The 16,566-nt window shown below is 38.4% G+C and overlaps 1 pseudogene; it reads right to left on the reverse strand.

Annotated features, from left to right (window-relative positions):
* Positions 1–4,435: 4,435 nt before the first annotated feature.
* On the reverse strand, positions 4,436–16,095 carry LOC139006335 (AP-1 complex subunit beta-1-like; annotated as a pseudogene).
* Between the last annotated feature and the right edge of the window lie 471 nt (positions 16,096–16,566).

The raw sequence follows: 16,566 nt of genomic DNA on the forward strand, positions 1-16,566 counted from the left end.
CAAACTCTCCAAAAAATCATCTGGAATAAAAAAGACCCCAAATAGCAGCAGCAATCTTGAGAAAGAAGAACAATGTTGTAAAGATCACAATACCAGATATCAAGCTATACTACAAAGCCACTGTTCTCAAAACTGCCTGGTACTGGCACAAGAATAGACATATAGTCTAGTGGAACAGAATAGAAAATCCAGAAATCGACCCAAGCCTTTATGCTCAATTGATATTTGACAAAGGAGGCAAGAGCATACAATGGAGTCAAGACAGTCTCTTCAATAAATGGTGTTGGGAAAATTGGACAGATACTTGCAAAAAAATGAAACTAGACCACCAAATTATACCATATACAAAAATAAACTTAAAATGGGTAAAGGACTTAAACGTAAAATGGGAAACTATAAAAATCTTAGAAGAATCCATAGGCACCAAAACAGCAGACATTTGTCATAGCAATATCTTTACTGATACAGATCCTAGGGCAATTGAAACTAAGGAGAAAATAAACAAATTGGACTACATCAAAATAAAAAAGCTTCTGCACAGAAAAAAAAAAAAACAAAAACAAAAAACCTTCAACAAAACAACAAGAAACCCCACTGCATGGGAGAACATATTTGCCAATGTTATCTCCAATAAGGGTTTAATCTCCAAAATTTATAGGGAACTCATACAACTTAACAAAAGGAAGATAAACAATCCAATCAAAAAATGGGCAAAGGACCTAAATAGATACTTTTCAAAAAAAGACATACAGAAGGCCAAGAGACAAATGAACACATGCTCAAAGTCACTAATCACCTGAGATATGCAAATCAAATCAACAATGAGATACCATCTCACACCTGTCAGAATGGCTATCATCAACAAATCAATAAATGACAAGTGGAGAGGATGCAGAGAAAAAGGAATCCTCCTTCACTGCTGATGGGAATGCAGACTGGTGCAGCCACTGTGGAAAACAGTATGGCATTTTCTCAAAAATTTAAAAATGGAACTTTCATTTGACCCAGTAATCCTGCTTCTAGGAATATATTCCAAGAAAACAGAAACACCAATCAGAAAGGATATATGCACCCCTATGTTCATAGCAGCACAATTCACCATAGCTAAGATTTGGAAAGAGCCTAAATGCCCATCAGCAGATGAGTGGATTAGAAAACTGTGGTACATCTACACAATGGAATGCTATGCTGCTGTAAAAAAAAAAAAAAAAAAAAAAAAGGAAAAAGGAATTCTTACCACTTGAAACAGCATGGATGGAACTGGAGAGCATTATGCTAAGTGAAATAAGTCAGTCAGTAAAAAAAAAATACCACATGATCTCACTCATTTGTGGAATATAAAGAACAATATATACTGATGAACAAAAATAGATACAGAGGCAAAGAAGCATAGAACAGACTGTCAAACTACAGTGGGAAGGCTGGAGAGGATTGGGAGGTGGTGAGGTAAGAGATCAACCAAAGGACTTGTATGCATGCATATAAGCATAACCAATGGATGCAAGACATTGGGGGTGGGAGTGGGGGGGTGAGGGCATGTGTGGGGGTCGGGGTAGGGGAGGCTGGGGGAAGGTCGATCGGGAAAAAAAGGAGACATATGTACTACTATTTGTAATACTTTAAACAAAATAAAATTAAAAATAAATAAAATCTTAGTTTATGTTTTGGAAGCACAGAATGTATAAAGATGTAATTTTATGCCATCAATAACCAAATGAAATAAGAAAATAAATTTAAAGGAACAGAGTTCTGTATCTTGTTGATAAGTTAAATTTGAGAGCTGTTTAGGAGGTGAGAAGACTTGATTATTTGAACAAATTAAGAAATGAAAGGAGTTTTGGCTGACTTCTAGATTTGATTATCCAGTGATTGATTGAATGGCAATGCCTATGAGCATAGGAAGGAGAATGATCAAATTTGGGGAAAATACAATGAGTCTATGAATAAAGCTATTGACTTTCAAATAATTAAGTAAATACAGGAAACAAAATTCAGTACAGATCTGAATATATCATCTGCGACCTCAGGAATGGGACCAAGTGAAACTACAGATTTATGTGTTATTGGAAAATGGCAGTTACCTATAATAATAAAAGCGTAATATGCTAATCAGACCGGACAGCCAAATGACCTTCCAGACAAAGCCAGGGCTGCAAGGGCCAAGCTCCTTGCCTGAATTTCGAGTCTCTAGTGTATAGATAATTTGGCAAAAAACTCCAGGGTTAAACACTATCTTCCAAGACTTAGCTTGTTTTCTTGAACTACTTATTTTCACTGAATCTGCTAGTGTTGGCTTTCCACTCACATTTGCTACTTCATAGTTATAAGAGAACACTGCACTCCTGTCTCATATACACATTCTAGACAGAAAAAACTAAAGTAGAAACAGGCAGCTTCAATGTAAGAAAACAAAACTGTTTTTCAAAAAACCCTAAAATATACTTCATTGACCAAAATAGTTATATGACTATACCTAACTAAAGAGATTCACAAAAGTATTTTGACCTACTATACCTAAATGAGAGTCACAAAAGTATTTTGAACTCAGTACATTGCTGCTCCAAACCAGTACATTTGTATTAAGGAGGAGTTTAGGAAGTGCTAATGGTAGGAAATTCATAGTCACCCTAAGAAATAAAAGAAGTTTGCTTCAGGGCTTGTCAGAAGAGGCAGCCCTGCTGAAGAATATGGAGAGAGAACAGCTCAGACGACCATGAGATTCTTGGAGAGAACAGTGACATGTAATTCAAACAAATGGGAAGTGAGTAGCAGCAGTATATATGGGTAGAGCTTGTGTACAAGAGACTTCATGAAAATGTATATTGAAATACCTCTGAAAACAGTAGCCTATTGTCTTCTTGTTTACACTATTTCACTTGCACATGAACTGCCCTCCACTTTGAAAAATCTGCTCTTTTATCTTTATTTTTTAAATTCTGCACTACTTGTTTACCTTCTATGATGATCTTTACTTTATAATGTCTTAGTAAACTAAATATATTTAATCATATAAAGCAAGTTAAGATTGATATGTAAGTGCAATGGAAAAGAGTAAGGAGTTAAAATAAATTAACAATAATTACAAAAATCTTATTCTCAGGAAGGAAGCAGTCAGAAAAAGAGAAATGGATGCGAGAGACATTGTGAGAAAAAAAATGATACAGCTTGAATTTGGAGTGGGTTTTGGATGAAAGTGAGGGTGAGGAATAATACTTATGCCTTAGTTGTCTTTATGTATCTTTGCACTGAGCATACTGTTTTGATTATCTTGGGCATGTGACGAATACACGCTGAATTTCTCTTTTCATTCAGCTCCCCCTGCAATTTTCCCATTTTAAATTAGCAGTGGAACTGTTTGAAGAAAGAAGTTCAACAAATATTCATCATGTTCGCAGGATGACCAAAAGAGTCTGCTAAGCATGAGAACACATAAAGACAATGAAAGCATCGCCTGTCTTCTCATAAAGCTCATATAAAATATCTTCAATACAAGGTGAAAATGCAAATGGCTTAATAAAAATTAAATCAGACTGTATTGAACATGAGCAATATGTAAACTATTTTATTATATCTTAAAGATACCAAGATGAATAATGTATAGTCAACTATTATTAATAGAATTCTAGTCCACTTGGAAAAGGGAGAACAGATATTATGATGATGGCTACCTTACGTGTAGCAACAACCATTTGCTTTACAATGTATATACATTTTGTCTCTGTTCTTATAACAACATGAAATACAGAATTTCTGTCCCTATTTAAAGGACAAAGAAATAGGCCTACAAGTTAAGTAAATATATAAGATATTAAATAATGGTATGCAGATTTGGAGCCAGATCTGATCCCAAACCATAATTCTTTCATTATGCCATTTCCCTTTTGAAACAGAATGTGAATCTGTGCATTTTCAAGAGGAAGACATGGCATTCAGTTGGGTCTCTCAGGAAGAAATCTTAAATTAAGAATGTGTTTGTGAATAACTACACTTACACTTAACTTTATATTTTTCTATTAAAAAATAAACTTTGGAGATTGTTACTTGTGGCTTCTTAAACTTTTTTCCCCTAGATACTTTTCCTTTCATATTTTTGGTCTTTTTTATGCTTTTGAAATGAGCTCTCATTGAAAAAATATCAAGTTATATCAAAAAATTCCAGCCATTGGCATAGTACGGAGAAGCCCACAAGTTAGGACAGATAGCAGGAGGCAAGAGGTGGGGAATGACTGAAGCAATGGTTAACAAATGTTCACAGAAAGATAAAACTATCCAGCAGGTTGTGCCTTAATTTAGCACAAGTTTGACTAGTCACTACAGTGGTGGGTGGCCTCAGTGTGCTTAGGTCCAGATTCTACACGGCAATAAAATTTCTTCTGGTTAAGAGTTCTTGGCTTGTACTGATCACACGGTGGCCTGAGGGCACAGGAGCAATCTATTAGTTTTTCAAAATGCTTTCAGAGACCTGATAGACATACTGAGAGACTTCAGGAGCTCTACACCTCAGTGACAGCATATAATTGGGGCTTCCTGGTTGGATACGTAGCTCAGCCAAGATCCAAATGCCATTTGTGAGCTTCAGAGGTTGGGACATGTCATGCCCTTCCACATTCCTCTCAGCAATAGTATAAATGTTGTTGTTTGCAACTTGCTGGAAATAGTGTCAGCATTTACATGACATTCATTCATCTGAAACTGAAGGTCATTTTCATTGCAGAAATCCTTCCATATTGCAAGAAAGACCTGGTGCTCCATTTTGCCATCTTCTACAAAAAGCACATTGAATGGATGAGGCAGCTGAAGTAGAAGATGTCAGTACTGTTTTCCACAGCCACCTGCAGGTTATTCAGAGGTTCCATCTTCATGACTGGGCCCAAGATGTTGAGATTCAAGGAGACATCAATGCTCTGGTTTGGCATCAGTGGTGTATGACCAGAGGAGTTCTGGGGATGACACTAAAGCTATTCTTGTTCACCTGGATTGCAAATACTGTCATGTGCTGCAGAGCTTTGTTGGTGAAGTTCATTTCCATATAGATATGCCCCTGATAATGAATAAATATTCCGGAAATCTCCAAGCCTTTAGCCTTTACTCAGACAGCCTTAGGAGCCACATATCCACCATATGCATGCCTATCCCTGTACAGAACTCAAATAACTCATTCAAACAACTGCTGACCACAGCAAAAGTAGGTGAAGGAGCAATAGTTGTGGGCACTGATAATGGCAGGAAGGATTGTCCCACTGTCAGACTTCCTCCAATGCTTCCGCCAAGCTCACTGCCAAGCAGAATATCGAGTCCTCCTCCCAAGAGATCCACTGCTCCCAGCTGCATGGCAGACGCTTGTGTCACATTGACTGGGGAACCAAGGTCAAGGTTCAACAGGTCTCCCAGAAGGTCACCTTGAGAGGGAATAACCTGACACTGTCCCAGGTTGGTGGTAGTGGTGGTGGCAACAGGATTGTCAGCTGCATCAGTGCTCCCATGATGTGTTGGCAAGTGTTTGTGATGGATCCATGACTTCCTTCCACAAAAGCACTGGAAGGCTTGTGGTACAAAGAGGCAGAGAACCACTGTGGCAGATTAGCTCACCCAGCAGAGTTGGCTCAATGAGATCTGTCTCCTCAGAGATCCGTGGCTTCTCAGACAATACTACTTCTTTAGCTGTGACAGAGTCCATTGAGAGAAGCCTCCAATAAATATAGCCCCTGTCTCAAAGGTAAAGATTATCAGAATCCTGAGTTGCCAAAATCAAGACCTGTTTCTGATGGTTTCTTAAGAAATAATTTCACTAAAGCAGTAAGCAGACTGCGCTGCAGCCTGGGTTCTTTCATCATGAACACCCTCCAGGGAAGTCTCTAGTAACTCATCCGCATTGTCAATTCATTCAGCATATTTTCCCACAATCCAGTTCATAGCTGCTCAAGCATCTGGCTCATCCAAGTTCTCACAACAGTGACAATATACTTTCATTCTTGTTGGGGTTCTTGTGGAAAATGTCACTGATTAAAACAATCACCTCTTGGGCCACATAATTTACTTTGGTCTAGATAAGATCAAGCAATTTGCTTATAAAATGTTCTGCATATTCCTCCACCTTGATGGCACACTGTCCAATGGCCCAAACAGCTTTGCAAACAAAGTCAACACCAAACTTTGAACATATTCCTTCAGTTCCGCCAGAATCTCAACAACATTAGCTTGGGATTCCAAAAGAATCATGATGTCAAACTTCTCTAGTGTAACATAGATGGGATCATTATACTTCACAAAGAAGACTTTGATTTCCTGCTTTAAGATTTCAGGCAGTTTTTGGACAATCCGGTTGATGTTCTTCAGGATGATGTACTGCACCTCTGGCTCCCCAGACAGCAGAGTGACAAGTGGAGGGGCCAACGTCTTCAGCACCATATTATAATAGAGTACCTGGGTAACAACTCTATACATTTCATTAGGAATTTTACTGTGAAAGCTGAGTTGGTATGAGATAGCCAGGGAATTAGCCACTCACAGATGCTCTGAGCCTCCTGGTTATTCTTTAGAATTGTAATTGGACAGGCAGTGCAGAATGAAAATCTGATCCCATTCAGAGCACTCATTCAGGGTTGTCAGCACCTTACAAATGTTCTGTGGGCTCAGATCGAATAAGTTCCTGTTTGGGTGTGATTCACTGATTTCAGATAACATTGCTACAGCATTAGCCACCCTTGAATTTGAATCTGCTACGAGATCCTGCAGAGAATTCATAAATCCCCAATCTTCCACCATTTGAGCATTGATATCATGGCATGTTGCCAGGCAGATTGCTAGTTTTCTGGACACAGGTATCTTCATCCTTCAAGCACTTGTGGAGAGACTCACAGAGATATTCTATAACCTTGTCTACCTGATACACCCTATGGTTCTGACTGCCAAAGCCTGAGTCAAAGCATTGGGATCTTCACAGTCCTTCACAAAGCTATTGACATCCAGGATGACCATGCCTGGCTGCCTGTTGGCATAGTTCATCAAGTAGAGATACACAAGCTTCTTTAGTTTCAGGTTGTCAGTCTACACACAGTTCACTACATCTGGAAAGAGTGCTAACATCCTTCCCCACAATCATAGCAGCAATTTCTTTCTTCACAGCCTCCTTCCTCTTTTCTTCCTTTTCATTGTTGTGATCAGCCTTTAATTCAAAGATTTATTCCTTTTCATTGGTTGTGAAGTATTTGTAGTCAGTTATGGAGTTGTTTCTTTAATGTACTCCAGAAGCCAGGGCCAGGTGGCGTCAGCAGCCAGAGAACATAGCCTCAGCGAAGTGATGGTTTAGTCACCTTAACTTTCCCATCAAGACCTTGAGGCATCAAAGGAGAGTGAGAAGGAAAACCCATCACAAGTATCAACCTTTTCTTAAGTCCACATTTGGTCTTGAAAGCCCATGTGGATTTTACTTTTACTTCACGATATGTATATTCTATAAGTATAGAATTTTATTTTCAATAAATAAACAGCTCTCTAACAAGATGTATTATTCTTCACTGTGTTGTGCCGTATGCCTTGTATGCTCAGTATTCATCCAAGAGTTTCATTTTCCATAGTTGGAAGGAAACTCAGTTGAGGTAGCATTCAGAGAGCGTGCAAAGTTTAAGGTATTCAATTTGATTACAATTCAAATATGCTTATCTGAGAGGAATCAAGAGTCCATTGTTGCCATCTGAATATGGGCTATATTATTGTTTTAATTGGGAAGCAAACAAACGTTTTTCTGAAAAGTATCCATGCCGTCATGATTATAAAAACTGAGGTGAAGTTTAAATAAAACATTATCTGTAATATTTTGACCTCTTTCTGTGTGGGGCTGGCAGTTCCACAGACTTGTCTTTTATCCCCTTTTATACTCTTTTACAAAATTCCTTTCTGATCCTGGATGGAAAAAAGTTCTCAGCTAAAATGAGTTTATTTTGTTTCTGAGTTTTGACGGAGATGTCTACTCGTGTTTATTGTTTCTATAATCTTGGCAGGATAAAGAAAAGCATTTTTGCTTTTAAAAATCATAGGGGAATATTTAAATTAATAAAAAGAAAATGAGAGCAAGTTTAGGCCATTCTTTTGAAGAAAGTAGGCAATTCAAAATCACAAGGCAGGGTATCAAAGAACCATTGCCTACAAAGGCTTCCATCTACCAAATCAAGACTAAATTTAATTGAAACAAATTATCCATATAGTCCAACAGACTTAAAATATTTTTCCGTTTTCTTTTTCTCTAAGTCCCTGTACATTAATATGTCCTCCCCAAATATACTGCTAATCATATCTACTACCTCTGCCTTATTTCTAATATTTTCTGTCACTTACTTAACCTGTAAAATGGTACAAATAAATCTGATTATTGTTAAAGGCAATTAACTTTAACCATAAATATGTACACACTATCATATATTCAAACTTATACACAAATACACACACACACATACACACACATCTTTGTCTTGGGAAGTTTGACACAGAATTCCATGCAAAAAGAGCAGACAGACTTTGCAGAAGACCATCATATTTTTAAGCTTTACAGATCATGTGTTCTATGCCCTGGCCAGTGTGGCTCAGTTGGTTGGCATGTCATCCTGTATTCTGAAGGTTTCATGGGTTTGATACCTGGTCAGGCCACATACCTGAGTTGCCCCAGTTGGGGCACATAATGGGAGGCAACCGATTGATTTCTCTCTTGCATCAATGTTTCGTTTCCCTTCTCCTCCAATCCCCTTCCCTTCCCTTCCCTTCCCTTGCCTTCCCTTGCCTTGCCTTCCCTTCCCTTCCCTTCCCTTCCCTTCCCTTCCCTTCCCTTCCCTTCCCTTCCCTTCCCTTCCCTTCCCTTCCCTTCCCTTCCCTTGCCTTGCCTTGCCTTCCCTTCCCTTCCCTTCCCTTCCCTTCCCTTCCCTTCCCTTCCCTTCCCTTGCCTTCTCTTCTAGAAAACTTGATCTGTAAACCCAACTATGATCTGTAAATTTAATCCACCCACATTTTATATTAAAAGTGTCAACTGGAGAACTAATATTTCAACAGATAAAGAACTCTTTTGACCTTCCCTTAACATATTCTAAGGTCCTTAATAGAAGGAGTTGACATAAGTAGGTCAAATAAAATTTCCTAGAGCAAATGATATACGAACTCAAAGTAAGTTGGGTAGAAATATCTAATTAAGAAGGGGAAAAAGAGTGTTCCAATTAAAAGGAACAATGTATAGAAATGGTGAATATGAAGGACTGGAAGAAGGCTAGTGGCACTGGATGAGAGAAAGTAGGGAAGACTGGTGTAAAGAGGAAACAAGAGAGCAGGGTATAAAGGTTGCATTATTCAGGGTGCTGATGGCCATAGTCAGAATTCTATCCTCTTTCCTAAGAACAATATGTACCATTAAAGGGGTATTAAGCATAGGGGGAATGTGATCAGAAATATATTTTGACATATTATTCTGCAATGGAGAATAGGTTAAAGGAAAGCTTAGAGATTGCTGGGAGATTAGTTTGTAGGCTACTGAGAATTCTATAACAATAACTATAGCAGGTAATGTTGTTCTAGCATTTCACATGCAAAAAATAAACAATCTGAGAAATATTTACGAAATCTGATTGGCAGGACTTGGTGATGGTTTAGATGTGAAAGGTGAAGAAGAACGCCATGTCCGAGATGACTACTAAGTTCCTTGCTATTAAAATCTACAGTGCCATTCAGAGAGACAAGGAAGACTGAAAAAAAAAACTAGAAATGAGAGAGAATATCATGAATTTGCTTTTTATATATCTTGTATTTGAGATGCTTTTGAAATTTCGAAGAATGGATATCAGAGAAGGGCCCTGGGTAAGTGCATCTGTTATCACTGTATAACTCGTTAGTAATAGAAGTCATAAAGGTGAATAAAGACATCAGAAATGAGAAATGAGAGATTATATGACTAAGCTTAAGCAACTTCAATATTCATTGGCCCACTCTGATGAATCTGATAAGCATAGAGAGAGGTAGGAAGAAAGTCAAAGGGCATCATTTCCAGAAATTCAAATAATGAGAATGTCTCAAGGCAAGAGAGTAGAAAATACTGCTGAATGTTACTTAAGCAGACTAGGAAGCATATACAAAACTGTTCTTTAACTTGTATGCATATATGCAAAACCCATTGACACATGGTGTGGTAAAGGCGAGGGGTAGGTGAGGACTAGAAGGGATCAGTGGAGGAAAAGGTATCTGTAATACTTTCCAGGAAGATGATTGTGGTTCTTATCAGAAGCTGTTTGGTAGAGACAAGGTGCTAATGCCAGATGAGGATTTGAGGAGTAAGAGATAATAAATGAATGCAGCAATTATAAACATATCTTTTGAGAAAAATTGTATTAGAATTCCATGGCTCTACATGTTGGTGAAATGATAGTAAAACTCACACCCATACCAGAAACATGAACATTAATCTAAACTCATACTTCTACTTTACCTTTCTACTACCAGTTTGATTTGAAATTTGCAAAATTCTGTCCTTAAAGACTTACATAGCAAGCAGCAGCATAGGCTAAAAAGAATATAAGCTATGGACTTGAATCCCAAATCTATCACTGACTAGCTGTAAACCTTGAATAAGCTGCTTAACCTCTCTAAGCCTTTATTATCTCATTACTAGAGGCCCAGTACACAGATTCATGCACCAGTGGGGTCCCTCAGCCTCGCCTGCAGGGATCAGGCAGAAACTGGCAGTCCAACACCCCCCCTAGGGGTCACAGAGGGTGAGAGGGCACTCTGCAAAGATATTGTTGCTTTGCAGCTCCTGCGTTGAGCGTCTGGCCTCTGGTGGTCAATGTGTGTCATAGCTGGACTGTTAGCCAGTCGCTTAGGCTTTTATATATATAGATAACACATCACTAAGGAAATCTCTCTCATGGAGCTGGTTGGGAATTAGATTATATGCATAAAATACCAAGTAAAATGCTTATTATACAGAAAATATAATTAAATGATAACCCTTTTAAATATTACAATTAAACATCTTTTCTCTGTATCTCCTTTTTCTTCACATCAATACTTCTGTTTGGGTTTTCATCAATGTTTGCTGGTTTACTTCAGTTGTCCTTTAATTAGCCTTTCTTCAACTCATCTTCCAGATTGTTGCCAGTGTAAACTTTCTAAATGGCATATACACTGAGTGGGCAGATTATTATGACCATCTGACGTTTGTAGGCAAATTAGCTATAATTTCATGCTGAAGTTGCTAGAGGGCCAGACCATTAGAAATAGGGAAGCAGGTTGTTTACCACGACAGTAGAAGTGATTTTTTCTGAAGATGTGGGTAAACAACACGAGTTAATAGCCTTTGAACGTGGGGGAGATAGATATATATACATATACATATACATATACATATACATATACATATACATACACTGAGTGGCCAGATTATTATGACCACCCCATCAGTACTTCGTTGGGCCACCTTTTGCCTCCAATACTGTGGCGATTCTTCTTGGTATTGATTCCACGAGATGTTGAAAGGTGATGTGAGGAATCTGACACCATGCCTGATGAATAGCACTGTCCAGTTCTGTGAGATTTGATGGTTGTGGAACCAGCTGCCTGATGGCTCTTTTAACTTTGTCCCACAAATGCTCAATTGGATTGAGACCTGGTGATTGTGGGGGCCACCTATTCAAGATAAAGTCTCTCTCATGTTCTTGAAACCACTCCTGCACAATACGAGCACTGTGGCATGGACCATTGTCTTGTTGGAGGAAGCCAGTTCCATTGGGATACGCCATCAACATGATAGGATGAACCTGATCAGCAACGATACTTAGACATGTTGTGCTATTCAGATGTTGTTCCACACAAATTAAAGGGCCCAAATCATGCCAGGAAAACATGACCCAAACCATAACACTGCCACCATCAGCTTGAAGGGTTGTACTCATGCATGTGGGGTGCATGGGTTCATGCTGCTTCTGCCAAATTCTCACTCTGTCATCTGCATGATGCAACTGGAAAGGTGATTCATCGGACCACATGACTTTTTTCCAATGCTCGACTATCCAGTCCTTGTGTTCCTGTGTGAATTGGAGACGTTTTATCTTGGTAACTGTAGACAGCAAAGGTATTTGAACAGGGCTTCAGCTTCCATATCCCATATGATGCAGTGTACAGCTAATTTGCCTACAAACGTCAGGTGGTCATAATAATCTGGCCACTCATGTTCAAATATATCTCACGTTCAAAGGCTGTTAAATCGCGTTGTTTACCCATATCTTCAGGGAAAAAAATCACTTCTACTGTCGTGGTAAACAACTTGCTTCCCTATTTCTAATGGTCTGGCCCTCTAGCAACTTCAGCATGAAATTATAGCTAATTTGCCTATAAATGTCAGATGGTCATAATAATCTGGCCACTCAGTGTATAATCATACTGTTGCCTTGCTTAAAACACTTAAAATATTTCAATAATGCTCCCTAGCTTTAAGAATAAAGTTAAAATTTCTCAGATTATCATCCAAGGTCCATCATGTCCTCATGCTTGCTTTAAAATCCTACTCTATTTTCTGCCAATTTCCCACAGGAACAATTCTAATAAAGTCCACAGAACACTTTGCTTATTCATCACACAGACTTCTCACTGTTCACAGAGCACTTTGTTCTATCCCTTCATCAAAACTAAACTTAACCTCCACTGTAAAGATTTTCTTGAACTTGATATAATGGATTTTCTTTATGCTCCAGCATCCAGAGCATTTCTCTTTCTTATGTAGTAGGGTAAACCACATTGGATCTAGACTGCCATGGATCAAATATTGACCCTAATATTTATTAGCTGTGCGCCTTTAAGCTAATAACTTTATCTCGAACTCACTTTTTCCCTTTGTAAAATGAATATCACATTAAAGGTGGCTTATTATAAATTTTAGATTATTATAATCACATAAATCATCCCAGAATTTGTAAAACAAGAGTTCTTTACCAAGTAGAAATAGAACTTTTAAAAGTAAAATCATGGATATCAATAATACAAGCAATTTTGCTATAAAATATAAAATTACCCATATTTTATCTGAAGTAATAAGTATAATGTTGGAAAACCTATCCTTGCTCCATTTTTCAAAGTATCAATTTCTAAAACTATTTTGTTAGGAAAATATGTTTTCATATTTCATATGGAAAAGCTACAGCATCTTATTGTAATCTTTTGAACTTTATTTAAGCTTTATTTGAATTTGGAAAACATTCTAAATATTCTACAAACACATGTAACTGTATATGTAATAAAAAATAAAAGTGGATAGTAAACATTGTTTGGGAATGTGATATTTTAGCCATCTTTGAGATTAATATCAGTGAATTTTGTTTGAGCTACTCGAGATAATCAAAATTAAGCGTGTTCATTTTTCTAACTCAAAATTACCTGACTTTAAGAGAATCGTGAAAATCTTTTGATTGTTTTCTAGAATTAGCTAAATTTAGATATCAGTAATAAGCAAGACCAAAGAACCCCAAATGTATTAATTACTTGCTCATTTTACAGGCAGAACAAGATTGTTTTAGAAAAGAACAATGTGTTCTTTACATTTGGGTACTGGAATATAGATTTGAACCAGACTGCTTCAATAAAATGTCATAGACAAGCATACATTTTTAACTTTTGTCAAGGAGAAACTAAGTATTTCGATTATGAAAATAGGGTGGGACTTACCACAACTTTTTATTGCTCTTGAACATAAAGCTTTATAGGCAAAGAGATGAAACCTGAGGATAAAAGAAGAAGAAATATATGTAATCACAGTGACTGAAATAAATGAACAGTGTAGATTACAGAAGAGGCAACCTCTAACTGCTGCCATTTTTATATAAAGAATTTTGTTTGGGCAATATGGAGCATGCTCTGACTCGAATGCAGCATGATATAGTGGACTCGGTTCTTAGACCAACACAGGCTCTAATATTAACTCTGACTATATTATGTCAGGCAAAATTTAAATATTGAGTTTCAGTTATTTCATCTGACCAATAAGCAAAAAGTTGCCTGAAGAGTATAGGAAGTTATATGAAATTATTTTATCTAAACCTGGCACAAATGTGCTATTTCACAATTGTAACTCTTTATCAGTAGTCATCCTGGTTTAATTAAATACAGGACCTTGGGAAAATTATTATTTATTGCACCTTCCATGTCAATTTCTTTTATAGTAGATACCAAACAGTCCACAAATGTAACCATGTAGAAACTTTATGTCTTTGATATGACCTTTTCTCCTTTCTTTCCTTTCGATTCAAAGTGGCCTCATCTAGCACCCTGATTCACCTGCTTCTTCTCCCTTGCATGTCCACTCCCTTACTCATTAAGCCCTCAGGACAATGTTCTGGTCATCATCAAGGCATCAAATAATCTTATAAATAAATCCTTGGGTATATTTGTGGTAGGCAGTTAGATAGACATGGCAGAATAAGGGCAATGGGCCAGGTACAGGACATCACCAGGGCCTAGCCCCAGCTGCCTAGCAACAAGCAAAACTGGGAAAACAAGGGCCTCCCCTCCCTTTTCTTCCCTGGCATATTGCTGGTCATGTGGTTTAGACCCCCCGACCTTCCCTTCCTAGAGATTACATCTAGGCCTCAGTTGTGTTTCACCTTCAGGTCCAGAGAAGCAGAAAAACTAAACACACGATGCCATGTGCCATGTCTGACATCAGGACCAGCTGCATTTACTAATAATGACTGCCCCCTCCCCCTGGCACCAACCAATCAGTGGAGAACACACTCTGAAAGGACACACCTGGAAAGCTGATGAACATTGTATTGAGATCCTCCCCCAGGACACCCTCTACAATCCCCACCCTTACAAGCCTTTAGGGCAGAGGACACAGTTCTCTCTCCCTCCCCAGAGCACACCTGTGCCTTTCCCCTCCCCCTCCTCCTCTCTCCCCTACACTTCTCTCTCCTAAGCTCCAAGGGTGCTTATTTTACCTCTGTTCTAAATAAACTTTCTCTTATAGTTTGAGTTCTTTCCCAGCCAGAATTCAAGTATGGAGGTTGCTGAACCAAGGTCCTGTCTGACCCCACCAGTCTAACACCTGGTGCCATTATCACAACTGCCAACATATTGACCCTAGAGACAAAGTTTCGGTCAAACTGGAGATAATATTTAGGCCTTGGTGTGCTTCAGCTCCAGGCCCAGGAAAGCAGTGAAATCTGACAAAGTGATACCATGACTGACATCAAGACCAGATACAGTGATCCACTACTCCCCACCCTAGCACCAACCAAGCAGTAGAGACCACATCCCTGATACTGATCCTAACTAATTTAGTCACTGTGACTAACGATGTTTCTCTTATATAACACATTCCCCGAAAGCCATCAAAGAGCCAGGTCTTTAGCATTAGTTTACCTGTGTCTCTGGGCATGGGCCACTCTCTAAAAATAAACCCTTACTTTCTTTGCTATAAACTCTGTTCCTCTCTTATTGGGCTTTGATACACACAAGCAAAGGATTGGTCCTGCAACACAAATTCAAGTGAGTAAAATCTAATTTTGTTTCTAAGTGCCACTACTGTTCTTAAGATTCCTATTTTATAGATGTCAAAAATGCTTAACTCCACCAATTCATGGCCACTCAATTACTTCTGTTTTAAAAATGAGTCTCTTAGAATTCTACCTCACACATGCACCACCACTAGGCACACACAAATGCACAGGTGTGGTTCTCCCTCTTATTTTCTCTCTGAGTCTAAATCCTGGAGTGAAGTTATATATTATCCTAGCATTAGAAAGGAGGTATCTGGTCTTCATGCCACTTTCTGGCTTCTCTGGTCTGCAGAGAAAGGTAGTTCATATCAATCTGGCCCACACTACTGTCACTGTCTTCTTTAGCCCAGTTCATATCCCCATACCAGATTTCAATTGTCAAAACCATACAATTTGCATCCTCTCTGCTCTAACCATAAGTTCTCTTCTGGTGGCACCTTGCTTTTTCCAACAATTCTGAATCCTTGATAGGGGTTGAGTGCTCAAGAATGTTGGTTATCTTTTCACAATACTTCAGAGGTCGTGATTTTGTGTGGCTGACCTCATACGGATCTAAGGAATCTCCTTCAGTCATTGGTCATTGGTACTCTAACCCCGCGTGCCATTTTGGACAGTGGGTTTTCCTATACAAGGCTTGTCACTTCCTGAGTTATACTGTGAGAAGCCAATCAATTAGTACTTTCTCCTCATATCTACAGGTTTACTTTATCTCCTCCATTTTGGGGGGCCTGGTCCAAAAAACAAGGGCTGGGCACTTCCCAGAGACCATTGTTTCTAATATCTAGTCACATTCCTTTGCGATGTCTTTTTCCATATGCTAATCAGTCGAAACCTCACTTCCTATTTTAAGTTATCAATTCTTGGCTCAAATTCCAACTGGCTTTGCCTCTTCATATTTAATTTGGACTTCTGGCACTGAAGCAAAAATAAATATACTTCTGTCTCAAGCACAAGTTTCTTGAAATTGAAAGTCCGGTCTTTTCAAAACATTGTCTCCACAAGAGGTTTACAGACATTCTGAAGTGAAGAATTTGCCTCCTTGTTT

This window comes from Myotis yumanensis, unplaced genomic scaffold, assembly GCF_028538775.1.
Source record: "Myotis yumanensis isolate MYYU_CA2020_CCGP unplaced genomic scaffold, mMyoYum1.0.hap1 SCAF_3, whole genome shotgun sequence".
NCBI classification, from domain to species: Eukaryota; Metazoa; Chordata; class Mammalia; order Chiroptera; family Vespertilionidae; genus Myotis; species Myotis yumanensis.